The 12847-nt window shown below is 38.6% G+C and overlaps 1 protein-coding gene across 1 annotated transcript in view; it reads left to right on the top strand.

The window, feature by feature from the left end:
* The window catches only part of LOC124796268 (aquaporin-9-like), a 230896-nt gene that overhangs the window by 162492 nt on the left and 55557 nt on the right, over positions 1 to 12847 (top strand). Inside the window, exon 5 of the mRNA XM_047260381.1 lies at positions 4486 to 4604. The gene's annotated coding sequence lies outside the window, so the exon portion shown is untranslated. The remainder of the gene's footprint in view (positions 1 to 4485; positions 4605 to 12847) is intronic.

The following is a 12847-nucleotide window of genomic DNA, read 5'->3' on the forward strand; positions in this document are numbered from 1 at the left end:
TGACCAACAGAACTATACCTGAATATCATTTACATCCGTTTGTAATAGAATCTTAGAATGTATTCTGAACCAAACATAATGAGACATCTGCAACAAAATAACATCCTCCATGCCAACATCAATCATGTGATACCCAACTCATGCTTTTTTTTGCAGGCCATCCTGAAAGACGTGGATCAAAGTGGTCAGAAATATGCATTATTTCTCAGCTTCTCAAAAGCTTCTTTCATTACCACACCAATACCTTTATCAGAAGTATGTTTTTATATGGGTATCAAACAAAACTTGTGACTGGATTGTCTTCTTGGTATGAAGGATGCAACATATTATCTTGGATGGAGAGTCATAGACAGATGTAGAAGTAACTTCCAGAGTTCCCCAGGGATGTGTGTTGCACCCTTGCTGGTCATGTTGTATGTTAATGACTTCGCAGAAAATATTAATAGTAACTTCTGACTTTTCATGAATGAAGCAGTTGTCTATTATCAATAACAGTCTAAAAATGGCCATGTCTCAAAGCCATTTCAACATGGTGCAAATATGGACAACTTGCTGCATTAAGCTCCAAAATATAAAATTTAACAAAGGAAACAATCAATTTTTGACAAAATGATTTCATTGGATAGATAAAAAATCTACACACCAAGTGGCAGCAGAGCACACACATAAATGAAGGTTGTAATAATGCAAGCTTTTGGAGCCAGTGGCTCCTTTTTCAGGCAGAAGGGTTGAAGGGGAAGGAAGAGGGTTGAAGGAAAAGGATTAGAGAGGTCTAGGAAAAGGGATAGATTTTGGGGAAGTCACCCACAACCATTGGTCAGAGGAGATCTCTGACTCCCAGTTCTGGGTGACTTTCCCAAAATTTACCCCTTTTTTTGACCTTTCCAGTCCTTTTTGTTCACTCCTCTTCCTCCCCTTCAACCCTTCTGCCTGAATAAAGAGCCACTGGCTCCAAAAGCTTGCCCAAATACAACCTTCTTTTGTGTGTGCGTTCTGCCACCGCTTGGTGAACAGGTAAAATATAAAATTTGTATTCCACAAAAAAGTAAGCATCATATGATTACAGCATCAATGAATCACAATCAGAATTGGTCAAATAATACAAATACCTTGGTGTAACAATTTGTAGGACTCTGTAATGGAACAATCACATAGGCTCAGTCATAGATAGAAAGTTGGCTACAGACTTCAGTTTCATTGGTAGGATACTAAGAAAAAGCAATCAGTCTACAATGGAAATGCTCTTAAAACAATTGTATAATTCATCCTACACCTATGCTCCTGAGTGTGGGACCTGTACCAGACAGGACTATGAAGGCAGCACAAATGGTCTCATGTTTGTTTGGCCTATGGTAGAGCAACACAGAAACACTGAAAAAATGGAACTGGCAGATGTTTGAAGACAGATGCGACCTGTTCCATGAGAGCCTTTTTACGTTGTTTCAAGAAGTACTTTTAAGTGATAAATCTAGAATATACTACAAACTCATACATATTGCTTGCATAGGGATCAAGAAGTCAAAATTAGATTAATTAAATCTTGCTCATATGCATTGAAGCAAACATTCTTTCCATGCTCCACACTCAGATGGAACAGGAAGAAGCTGTATAAATTGGCTCATTAGAAAATCATATCCACCATGCACTCACAGTGGTTTGAAGAGAACTGATGTAAATGTAGATGCAGAGAATACAAATGTGAGATGGGGGATATGATACTGTGAAATAATTGTGATGGAGCCCTGAAAGAACTAAGCCAAAGAAAGGCACTTCAAGAAGATGGCATTCCCTCAGATTTACTGACATCTTTGGGAGAGCCAGCTATGATGGTATTACATTTGGTATGCAAAGTATGAGGTGGGAAAAATACCCTCAGCTCCAAGAAGAATGTGACAATTCAAATTCCAAAGAGGGGTGTTGGCACATTTGAATACTGCCGAACCATCACTTTTGTAAATCATAAGTGCAAAATACTGACACAAATTATTTACAGACGAATGGAAAAGCTTGTAGAAATTGAATACGAGGGTGGTTTGAAAAGTTCTCGGAATCCCCATGAGAGGTCAGTGCGAGCGCAACAAGTTGTACATGTAATATTCACTGGACAGTTGCCCGTAAACATGTGCCACATCAGTGCTCTTGGAAGAGAGCTGCGATGCTGATGTGGCTCTGTTGTTGCTGCCACCTAGTAATTTGCGAGATGGAAAAAATTGAGATTCGAGCAGTGATTAAGTACATCATAAAGAAAGGTATGAAAGCAAAGGATATTCATTCTGATTTTCAGAATACACTGGGGGACTCTGCTCCTTCTTATTCAACTGTTGCCAAGTGGACAAATGAATTTAAATTTGGTCAGCAGAGCTTAGATGATGATCCATGCAGTGGTCGGCCAAGGTGTATGACTACTCCAGAAATAATTGCAGAAGTGCACAAAATGGTCATGGAGGATTGCTGGTTGAAAGTGTGTGAAATTTCTCATGCTTGCCAGATGTCATCCAAAAGGGTATATCATATTTTAACTGAAGAATTAGAAATGAGAAAATTATCTGTAAGATGGGTGCCGCGACTCCTGATGTTGGTTCAAAAACAGCTGAGAATGGACATATCGGAACAATGTTTGGCCCATTTTAGGAGAAACAAACAAGATTTTTTGCACCAGTTAGATGAAACTTGGGTGCACTACTATACCCCAGAGACTAAACAACAATCAGAGCTTTGGAAACATGCTGATTCTCTGCCACCAAAGAAAGCTAAGACAATTCCTTCGGCAGGAAAGGTCATGTCATCATCGGGCAAAAAATTGATGGAGAATGCTATGATAACCTTCTGGACAAATTGAGACAAAAGATATGCGAAAAAAGGCCAGGTTTAACAAGGAAGAAAGACATTTTCCTTCAAGACAATGCGCATCTGCACACATGTGCTGTCGCCATGGCAAAATTACATGAACTGTGGTATGAATTGTTGCCACACCCACCTTATTCACTTCATATGGCTCCATAGACTTCCATCTCTTCCCATAACTGAAAATTTTTCTTGGTGGACGAAGAGTCACTTCAAACGAAGAATTGATAGCCGGAGTTGATAACTATTTTGCAGGCCTGGAGGAAACTAATTTTCAAGATGGGATCAAGGCACTGGAAGGTTGTTGGACCAAGAGCATTAATCTACAAGGAGACTACACTGAAAAATAGAAAAAGTTTCAGTGATGTAAGTACTTCTTTGCTATTCCACTCTGAGAACTTTTCTAACCACCCTCGTATTAGTCTTGGTTCCAGAGAAATGAAGACACACAGAAGGCAATACTGACCCTGTTACTAATCATGGGAGGTATGTTACCAAAGAGCAAACTTTGTGTTTGACATTTTTATTTTTGGTAAAGGCTTTTGAAAAAGTTGACTGAAGCAAACTTTGTGAAATTCTGAAGGTATTGCATATAAAATATAGAGATAAAAAGGGCATCTATGGAAATGATACTGGATTTATGAGTTGGAGGACATGAAAGGGAAGCAGTGGTTGAGTAAACAGTGATACAAGGCTAAAACCCATCCCCATTGTTATTCTATCTGTACATTGAGCAAGCTGTGTTGGAAATGAAGGAGAATTTTGGAAATGAAATTAAAGTTCAGAGAGGAGAAATTGTAACTTTCATATTTGCCAATGACATCTTAATTTTGTCAGGGACAGCTAGGACTTGGTAGATCAACTGAAAAGAATAGATGTCTTTGAAAGAAGTTATAGCAAGCTTTTGAAATATGGCACTGCAGGATAATCTTGATGATTAGATGAATGTATTGGATAACTAAAGAAGAGGTAATAAACTGAATTGGGGAAAAAAGAAATGTAGGGCACATTATGCCTAAAAGAAGGAACTGGTTGATCGTGAATTCAGCACTGGGGTGGAGAGAGAGAGAGAGAGGAGAGAGAGAGAGAGAGAGAGAGAGAGAGAGAGAGTCAGTAATCAAATTCAAATGGATCTTGATTGTCATAGTTTTGCAGAGGTGAAGATGCATAGGAGAGATTAGCAAGAGGAGCTGCATCAGACATGTCTTTGGGTTGAAGGCCACAGTAACAAGCACCAAAATCACATTTCCTTAAAGAGGACTTTTTGGCCACATCATAAAAGTTTGGTGTATCATAAAACCACTTTTCCCCTTGTACAGGCTGCAGTTAAAGAACAGCATTCTACAATGTAATAGTAACAGCTATGTTAAAAACTTTAATAATTTGTATCATAATGATAAGTCATTATTATACTACTGCTCTATTGTTTTATTTTTTAACTCATTACATATCTCTTTAATTTTGTAGCCTTGCAAGCTAAAATAATTAGTGAGGTATCCTGAATATGCATATGTGCATTTAAATCTGGCAAAACATTGGCTGTTCCTCATAATTGTTTCTGTTAGTGTAGTCATTATTAAAATCAAATGTTTTGGTTTCATTTGAATTACAATGGGCACACAGTTATATATTTTTTTTCAGATGCTTTGTACAATTTTGATCATGGAGATCGTCAGGTGACTGGTCCCCTTGGTACTGCTGGTATTTTTACTACTTACCCAGCGCCTTACTTATCACTTGTTGGAGCATTCATAAATGAGGTGAGTGCCATCACGAATTCATGAAGTTAAGTGAAAGTTATTAGGATTTTCAAATACCTTACAGGAATGCAGGAGGACAATGTTCTTGACAGTCAACAATATTTCAACAGGTGGACATTCCATCATTTTCAAATTGCAAATACTATTAGAGAAAGCTATGCATGGTGTTTTAAACCCCTGGTGGGTGGTATTGCACTGATGTGGAAACAAAAAGGTCATGTATACAGAAAGACAACACACATAGTAAAAAACTAGTGCCACCACACAACCAAAGATGACTAACAGAAGACTATATTGACTGTGAAACATTGACCAACAGAAGATGAACATGTATTTCTAACTCTGTCCCACTGTTGTTTAACTGGTGAGGGAGCAGAATTCCAAGCTGAATTAAGACAAAATCTTCTGTAATTATTCATAAAGCCATATGTTAGTGCAATCTCAAAGCCATCCCAGTAACTGGAATTGCGCACTAGAATCTCTATGTTGTTATGGTCCATAGGATGACCAGTACTAAGGCAGTGTTCTGAAATGTCAGTTTTTTCTAGCTTTTGTAAATGTGTATGCTTTATACAATACTCTTTCAAAGTCCTATTGGTCTGACCAATATATGGCATGCCAGAACTGCAGGGGATAAGGTAGACACTCACCTGATACAAACCAAGATTAATCATCCTTTACAGATCCTAAAAAGGGCTTTAATCATAGACAGTGATCAAAAAACTCACTTCACTCCATATTTCTTCAGAATATAACCAATTCTGTTACAAATTCTACCTGCAAAAGACAAAAAAAAAAAAGCACTCCGTCTTCAGGCCACAAGTGGTCTACCAGGACCATCTGACCGCCATGTCATCCTCGATGGAGGATGCGGATAGGAGTGGCGTGAGGTCAGCACACCACTCTCCTGGTCGTAAGATGGTATTCTTGACCGAAGCCACTACTATTCGGTTGAGTAGCTCCTCAATTGGCTTCACGAGGCTGAGTGCACCCTGAAAAATGGCAACAACGCATGGTGGCCTGGAGGGTCACCCATAAAAGGCAGAAAAGCTTTTGGCTTAGACACTGCCTCGTTCTCATTGTCCACCCAATTCAGAGTTACTTGGTAATGCTATGTCTCACTATCCCCATTCTGAAAAAAGGTAACTGAAGGCTGGCTAACTCAGTTGGCACTTTCAGGGTCTAAAATTACATGTGTCCTATGAACTATGGTAGAAAGTACATCTTCACACTGAGACAGATGGTAATAACTGTCAGCCTGAAGATATGAAATCAGTATTAAATGGCTTGCTACCAATGACATGGCCCAAGATACCATCATCCTCCCTCCTGACCAACACATCAATGGAGGGCAGGCAGCCATCCTTTTCTATACTACCAATAAAGCAAATGTTTGGTAGGATTGAATTTAGATTTTCTAAATAGCTGTGCAAAACTCACTGCCATGAGACTCAGTGGGAGAAGTGTTGTCTACACATGGGAAAAAGGCAGACAGGTTTTAATGTTGCCAACTCCAGGGCATCTTTCTCAAAATCTTACAAAAAATGATTAGCAGCAGTGACAAAGGTCTCCCCATCACAGTGTCACCCGTCTGCTTATTGAACTGGTCACTAAATAAAAATACAAATAGGACTTGTGCTCTGAGGGTTATATACAAACTTCATTATGTTTGTAGGTAGACCATCATTACCTGGAACTGAGAAACTGGATGATTTTCACCTGTTATCAGTATAACATCCTGAGAATTCCAAAACTTTCAAGAGTTTTTTAATTTTAAGTTCAAATTTTTTTGTGCAATTTCTCATTTTCTGTTGTAATTTTTTCATATTTTATTTTATTAATTTTGGAGATATATTAAGATGCCATGCTAACTGGCAATTGAAGACATATCAACTCCATCTGCTTTCATCACTTTTGCGATTACTGGTAAAATTTGATGGAAGTCTCCAGAGAAGAAAATAGTTCAGCTGGCCATAAGGCTACTGTTGTTAGGCAAATATCAAATTGTTATGGGATACTGGAACCTCATCTCAAACTATAGAAATGCTGTCCTGCAGCATTACCAGTATTATTTTCCTTTGAAACATTACGGATGCTGTATGTGTCACAGACATACATTATCAGTATGGTAATTGGGTGGCCTTATGCCTGTCACCGCTAGATGGCAAAGGTATTATTTTCACAACAGCAGGGGATTTCATGTCATCACGACTTGGCCATTTAGCATGAAATATTTATAAATTATGCACACAAATCTTCCTCTTGGGTCACTGTACACATTACTGAGATCCAGATAAAAATCCTTGCAATATTTCCTGAGATTTTTGACAGATTATGAGTGCAATATGACTTTGTAATGGCAAAAAATATTTTTTATGTGGTGTATTTACAGTTTACTAATTTTTGGATTTATCATTCACTTTTCCTGTGAAACCTTGCGTCTTGTTAATTTTCATGGTTTTAGGGTAACAGAAAGTACCCCATAAGTTTTGATAAGCGAATTTGTGAGTATCAATGTATGTGAAATAACTAGTCATATCTTTTGATTGCACTGACTTGAAACTTAAATTTTTTATGCCATCAGGAGACATAGGCGTTAGTATATGAGATAGATTTCAACTTCATATGCATGCAGATTAACTGCATGGTTAAATTATGATGGTGTCCTCTTGGGTAAAATATTCTGGAGGTAAAATAATCCCCCATTCGGATTTCCGCGTGGGGACTACTCAATAGGATGTCGTTATCAGGAGAAAGAAAACTGGCGTTCTACAGATCGGAGCATGGAATGTCAGATACCTTAATCGGGCAGGTACGTTAGAAATTTTAAAATGGGAAATGGATAGGTTAAAGTTAGATATAGTGGGAATTAGCAAAGTTCAGTGGCAGGAGGAACAAGACTTTTGGTCAGGCGAATACAGGGTTATAAATACAAAATCAAATAGGGGTAATGCAGGAGTAGGTGTAATAATGAATAAAAAAATAGGAGTGCAGGTAAGCTACTACAAACAGCATACTGAACGCATTATTGTGGCCAAGATGGACACGAAGCCCACGCCTACTACAGTAGTACAAGTTTATATGCCAACTAGCTCTGCAGATGATGAAGAAATTGAAGAAATGTATGATGAGATACAAGAAATTATTTAGGTAGTGAAGGGAGATGAAAACTCAATAGTCATGGGCAACTGGAATTCGATAGTAGGAAAAGGAAGAGAAGGAAATGTAGTAGATGAATATGGATTGGGGGTAAGAAATGAAAGAGGAAGCAGCCTGGTAGAATTTTGCACAGAGCACAACTTAATCATAGCTAACACTTGGTTCAAGAATCATAAAAGAAGGTTGTATACATGGAACAAGCCTGGAGATACTGACAGGTTTCAGTAAGATTATATAATGGTAAGAAAGAGATTTAGGAACCAGATTGGAAGACATTTCCAAGGACAGATGTGGACTCTGACCACAATCTATTGGTTATGAACTGTAGATTAAAACTGAAGAAACTGCAAAAAGGTGGGAATTTAAGGAGATGGGACCTGGATGAACTGACTAAACCAGAGGTTGTACAGAGTTTCAGGGAGAGCATAAGGGAACAATTGACAGGAATGGGGGAAAAAAATACAGTAGAATAAGAATGGGTAGCTTTGAGGGACAAAGTAATGCAGACAGCAGAGGATCAAGTAGGTAAAAAGACGAGGGCTAGTAGAAATCCTTGGGTGACAGAAGAAATATTGAATTTAATTGATGAAAGGAGGAAATATAAAAATGCAGTAAATGAAGCAGGCAAAAAGGAATACAAATGTCTCAAAAATGAGATTGACAGGAAGTGCAAAATGGCTAAGCAGGCATGGCTAGAGGACAAATGTAAGGATGTAGAGTCTTATCTCACGAGGGGTAAGGTAGATACTGCCTACAGGAAAATTAAAGAGACCTTTGGAGAAAAGAGAACCACTTGTATGAATATCAAGAGCTCAGATGGAAACCCAGTTCTAAGCAAAGAATGAGAAAGCAGAAAGGTGGAAGGAGTACATAGAGGATCTATACAAAGGCAAGGTACTTGAGGGCAAAATTATGGAACTGGAAGAGGATGTAGATGAAGATGAAATGGGAGATACGATACTGCGTGAAGAGTTTGACAGAGCACTGAAGAACCTAAGTAGAAACAAGGCCCCGGGAGTGGACAACATTCCACTAGAACTACTGACGGCCTTGGGAGAGCCAGTCCTGAAAAACTCTACCACCTGGTGAGCAAAATGTATGAGACAGGCGAAATACCCTCAGACTTCAAGAAGAATATAATAATTCCAATCCCAAAGAAAGCAGGTGTTGACAGATGTGAAAATTACCGAACTATCAGTTTAATAAGTCACGGCTGCAAAATACTAACGTGAATTCTTTACAGGCGAATGGAAAAACTGGTAGAAGTCGACCTCGGGGGAAGATCAGTTTGGATTCCGTAGAAATATTGGAACATGTGAGGCAATACTGACCCTACGACTTATCTGAGAAGCTAGATTAAGAAAAGGCAAACCTACGTTTCTATCATTTGTAGACTTAGAGAAAGCTTTTGACAATGTTGACTGGAATACTCTCTTTCAAATACTGAAGGTGGCAGGGGTAAAATACAGGGAGCGAAAGGCTATTTACAATTTGTACAGAAACCGGATGGAAGTTATAAGAGTCGAGGGACATGAAAGGGAAGGAGTGCTTGGGAAGGGAGTGAGACAGGGTTGTAGCCTCTCCCCGATGCTATTCAATCTGTATATTGAGCAAGCAGTAAAGGAAACAAAAGAAAGGTCAGAGTAGGTATTAAAATCCATGGAGAAGAAATAAAAACTTTAAGGTTCGCCGATGACATTGTAATTCTTTCAGAGACAGCAAAGGACTTGGAAGAGTAGTTGAATGGAACGGACAGTGTCTTGAAAGGAGGGTATAAGATGAACATCAACAAAAGCAAAATGAGGATAATGGAATGTAGTCGAATTAAGTCAGGTGATGCTGAGGGAATTAGATTAGGAAATGAGACACTTAAAGTAGTAAAGGAGGTTTGTTATTTGGGGAGCAAAATAACTGATGATGGTCAAAGTAGAGAGGATATAAAATGTAGACTGGCAATGGCAAGGAAAGCGTTTCTGAAGAAGAGAAATTTGTTAATATCGAGTATAGATTTAAGTGTCAGGAAGTCATTTCTGAAAATATTTGTATGGAGTGTAGCCATGTATGGAAGTGAAACATGGATGATAAATAGTTTAGACAAGAAGAGAATAGAAGCTTTCGAAACGTGGTGCTACAGAAGAATGCTGAAGATTATATGGGTAGATCACATAACTAATTAGGAGTTGAATAGAATTGGGGAGAAGAGGAGTTTGTGGCACAACGTGACTAGAAGAAGGGATCAGTTGGTAGGACATGTTCTGAGGCATCAAGGGATCACCAATTTAGTACTGGAGGGCGGCATGGAGGGTAAAAATTGTAGAGGGAGACCAAGAGATGAATACACTAAGTAGATTCAGAAGGATGTAGTCTGCAGTAGGTACTGGGAGATGAAGAAACTTGCACAGGATAGAGTAGCATGGAGAGCTACATCAAACCAGAGTTAGATTATAGGACTGAAGACCACAACAACAACAACAACAACAACAATGCCCACCCATTCATGAGAAGAATATGTGTTAACAGACAGACAAACAGATAGACAGACAAACAAAAATTGATCCTATAAAGATTCAGTTTTTCCTGATTTATGCATGGATCTCAAAAAAGTAAGTTAAAGCAAACATATGTCAAAACAGGTTGGTTCATTCAACGCCAAATCTAATCTCAGTTAACCATAATGAATATGATAGAGGAATATGAGTAACGGAAGGGGCCATGCCAAAACTTATTAAAATTTCAAGAGTCACTCAAATGCAGTTCTTGTAAGGAATGTATGAAAGTTGTGAAAATCTAATGTGATGTGCACTGTGACTTACTTGCGGGGTCAACAGTGAAGTGAGGTGTTTTGTTACACAGCGTGTCGGAGCATCTTTGTTCCTGGCAGTAGGCCTAAGATGAACTGCTTCCCCAGAAGATCATATAATCTAGAACAGGAAAACACAATAAAAGTTAAAATTGTTGATAGTATCTTATGATATGGAACTTTTTTTGTGGAGTCTCCCTCTTCACCCATTCTGGCAGGTCAGCATTTCTGTGCTGTTGTAACATTACTCTCAGGCAAACAAGCCCTCATCAACACAAAATGTACTTCTCTGTTAGCCTCCTCAGCAGTGTCCCTAAGTAATTTTAGAATGGTGTGTTCAACAGAGCTTATGAAATCAACCACAAACAAAAGTCTTTCCCTAGTATGGATAAAGTTGCATAATCCAAAGATTTCTTGTTGACTTGATCATTGAATGCAATATAATCAGGCTTCAAGCCACACAAATGTTCAAACTTAGTCACTCAATGACACAATAAGGTTTCCAATTAGGCAGCCAAGAAAATGCAGAAATTAACATAGCAATCCTTATAGGAAGCCAAACAGTTCCTTAGAAACAGAATTAAACTCTCAGTGAGTATAATGAATCATTTCATGAACTAGATATAAACCAATTGCTGTATCCCAAGGCTACCTTCTGTGGCACATCCACCAGCCATGCAGTCATTTACCATGAGTTGCCAAAACTTTGGCCCACTATTGATACCACCTCTGGAGATAGGACGAAAGATCACTTGCGACACAGCCACCAGCCACACAGTCATTTACCATTGGTTGCTGAAGGTATGGTCCACTAGTGACACTACCTCTTGAGATCAAATGAAACCAATCCATCATCAACACCAACATGGGTTATTTTCAGCTGAACCTCCAGTAGCTGCAATGGTACTGTGTGGTATCAGTTTCTCCACCAGAGGTGTAAGTACCACCACTAACAAGCTACTATCATGGCACTACCTCACCTCTGCAAGTCACGTGCCCCTGGAAAGCCATCTTCCATCAGGCTGCAGGTATTTGGGACACTGCCTGATCAGTCTGCAGACAGTTCAAACTTCAGCTTACAGTGTCTACACCTAGTAGCTCATCAGTTGGAGTTCACAGAGCCATGCAGAATCAATCATGTCCTTGTGGACTTCAGATGTGTAAGAACTTTCCTGTGCAACATCAGCAACTGTGCTTCCAAGTAGTGCAGACTTATGCCCAAGAAACAGTGTTCTAAAAGATATACAATGTTCCGTGCTACCAGACATTTCAATTTGTAGTGCATTGTTCCCTTTGGTCATGAACACTACACGATCCATTACTTGGTGTGATTTGTGGCAGAAACATTAATGCAATGAAGGTTTTGCATCAACGGGGCATTAATGTAATGCACTTCTTTGACAAACTTTGGAACACCACGTTGCACTTCAACAAACTTTCAGTCATTTGAGTAATGAGAATAATGAGGCTACACTCAAGTCTACAACTTTTTTGCTTTATGCTAGTAGTATCTGCAAAAAGGTTGGTCATAGGCCAAAACCCTCAGTGTTAAATGTGTTTTTAGACCACCATCTAAGACTAAGGCCCTTTTTGGGGTTTGTAAAGGATTAACTCAGTTTGAATAAGATGGGCATTATCTGTATCTTCTGCAGTTGTTCAGTGACAACACCACTGAGTCACAATTGGAATCAATTGACATGTACAAATACCAGGGTTTAACAATTTCTTCATATATGAAATAGAATGATTACAAAGGCTTATCCATGGGTGAGATTGGTAGCAGTCTTTGGTACATTGGCTTGATACTTAGTAAACACAGTCTGTCTACAAAGGAGACTACTTACATCAATTGTGCATCCCATCTTATGCTACTGTTAAGTGTGTGATCCCATACCAAATAGGACTAACAGAGACTGTATATATCTACATCTATGTTTATTATATGACTACTCTGCAGTTCACACTTAACTGCTTGGCCGAGTGTTTATTGAACCACTTTTTATTTATTTATTCATACGTCAAGTTCTGTAGGACCAAATTGAGGAACAAATCTCAAAGGTCATGGAACGTGTCAATGTATGAAATTACAACATAAAAGTAATCACAGATAAAAATAAAATGTGTATAAACTCAAAAAAAGGCAATCCATAAGTTTAAGTAAACGCAATCAACAATACAACAAGAATCAGCTTAATTTTTCAAGGAACTCCTCGACAGAATACAAGGAGTGACCCATGAGGAAACTCTTCAGTTTTGATTTGAAAGCTTGTTGATTACTGCTAAA

This window comes from Schistocerca piceifrons, chromosome 4 (assembly GCF_021461385.2).
Source record: "Schistocerca piceifrons isolate TAMUIC-IGC-003096 chromosome 4, iqSchPice1.1, whole genome shotgun sequence".
Lineage (NCBI taxonomy): Eukaryota > Metazoa > Arthropoda > Insecta > Orthoptera > Acrididae > Schistocerca > Schistocerca piceifrons.